At 30.8% G+C, this 2,111-nt stretch overlaps 1 non-coding gene across 1 annotated transcript; it reads right to left on the bottom strand.

Annotated features, from left to right (window-relative positions):
* Positions 1 to 1,737: 1,737 nt before the first annotated feature.
* On the bottom strand, positions 1,738 to 1,845 carry LOC112768364 (small nucleolar RNA R71). Its single transcript, XR_003185799.1, has one exon. It is a non-coding gene; the product is annotated as a small nucleolar RNA R71 (small nucleolar RNA).
* Positions 1,846 to 2,111: the final 266 nt, after the last annotated feature.

The following is a 2,111-nucleotide window of genomic DNA, read 5'->3' as shown; positions in this document are numbered from 1 at the left end:
GTTGTTCCTGGCCAGTCTTCTTGTTTGATCCTCTTATTTTCTTGTTTTGTGTCTTTACTTGTTTTTCATATGCATTTTCAATTTGTTAGTGTCTAAAGTTTGCAAATTTCTAAGTTTGGTGTCTTGCATGTTTTTCTTTTCTTGAAAATATTCAAAAATAAGTCTTGATGTTCATCTTGATCTTCAAAGTGTTCTTGGTGTTCATCTTAACATTCATAGTGTTCTTGCATGCATTAGTTGTTTTGATTCATAATTTTTATGTTTTGTGTCAATTTTATGTTTTTCTCTCTCTCATCATTAAAAATTCAAAAATAAAAAATATCTTTCCCTTTTTCTCTCTAAAAATTTCGAAAATTTGGATTGACTCTTTCAAAAATTTTTAAAATTTAGTTATTTCTTATGAGTCAAATCAAATTTTCAATTTAAAAATCTTATCTTTTTCAAATCTTTTTCAAAAATCAAATCTTTTTCATTTTTCTTTCATAAATTTTCGAAAATTCCAAAATGATTTTCAAAAATCTTTTTCTTATTTTGTTTCATAATTTCAAATCTTTACTAACAATTATTAAGAAAGGTTTAATCTTTAAATTTCAAAATCATATATTTTTAGTTTCTTGTTAGTCAAGTAATCAACTTTAATTTTCAAAATCAAATCTTTTTAAATCTCTTATTCAAATCTTCTTCAAAATAAGTTTCAATCACATCTTTTTCAAAATCAATTTCAAAATCTTTTCTAACTTCTCCCCTAACCTCTTATCTTTTTAAAATTGATTTTCAAATCTTTTTCAATCAATCTTATCTTTTTGTTTCAATCATATCTTTTTCAATTTCAATCATATCTTTTTCAAAACTGTCCAACTAACTCTCTACCTTTAATTTTCGAAAATCCCTTCCCTCTTTTTCAAAATTTCGCTTTAATTAACTAATTGTTCTAATTTTAATTTATTTTAATTTCAATTTTAATTTTCGAATTTTAAATTTAAATTTAAAATATTTTTATTTTATTTTGTTAAATTTTCGAATTCTTCTCTCATATCTAATCTCCTTCTATTTATTTATTCATCCATTGACACTTCTATCCTCACCCTTGTGTTTGGATTCTCATCTTTTCCTTCTTCTATCCTTACTTTCTTCTACTCACATAAAGGAATCTCTATACTGTGACATATAGGATTCAATATTTTCTTTTGTGTTCTCTTCTTTTTCATATGAGCAGGAACAAGGATAAGAACATTCTTGTTGAAGCTGATCCTGAACCTGAAAGGACTCTGAAGAGGAAGCTAAGGGAAGCTAAAGCACAACTCTCTGGAGAAAATTTGACAGAAATTTTCGAAAAAGAAGACAACATGGCCAAAAATAATAACAATGCAAGGAAGATGCTTGGTGACTTTACTGCACCAAATTCTAATTTACATGGAAGAAGCATCTCAATTCCTGCCATTGGAGCAAACAACTTTGAGCTTAAACCTCAATTAGTTTCTCTGATGCAACAGAACTGCAAGTTTCATGGACTTCCATCTGAAGATCCTTTTCAGTTCTTGACTGACTTATTGCAGATCTGTGATACTGTTAAGACCAATGGTTGATCCCGAGGTCTACAGGCTTATGCTTTTCCCGTTTGCTATAAGAGACAGAGCTAGAGTATGGTTGGACTCTCAACCTAAAGATAGCCTGAACTCTTGGGATAAGTTGGTCACGGCTTTCTTAGCCAAGTTCTTTCCTCCTCAAAAGCTTAGTAAGCTTAGAGTGGATGTTCAAACCTTCAGACAGAAAGAAGGTGAATCCCTCTATGAAGCTTGGGAGAGATACAAGGAACTGACCAAAAAGTGTCCTTCTGACATGCTTTCAGAATGGACCATCCTGGATATATTCTATGATGGTCTGTCTGAGCTATCAAAGATGTCACTGGACTATTCTGCAGGTGGATCCATTCACCTAAAGAAAATGTCTGCAGAAGCTCAAGAACTCATTGACATGGTTGCAAATAACCAGTTCATGTACACTTCTGAGAGGAATCCTGTAAGTAATGGGACACCTCAGAAGAAGGGAGTTCTTGAAATTGATACTCTGAATGCCATATTAGCTCAGAACAAAATATTGAATCAGCAAGT

This window comes from Arachis hypogaea, chromosome 17 (assembly GCF_003086295.3).
Source record: "Arachis hypogaea cultivar Tifrunner chromosome 17, arahy.Tifrunner.gnm2.J5K5, whole genome shotgun sequence".
NCBI classification, from domain to species: Eukaryota; Viridiplantae; Streptophyta; class Magnoliopsida; order Fabales; family Fabaceae; genus Arachis; species Arachis hypogaea.
Note: the sequence above shows the minus strand (reverse complement) of the source record. Positions and strands in the feature narration are given on the sequence as shown.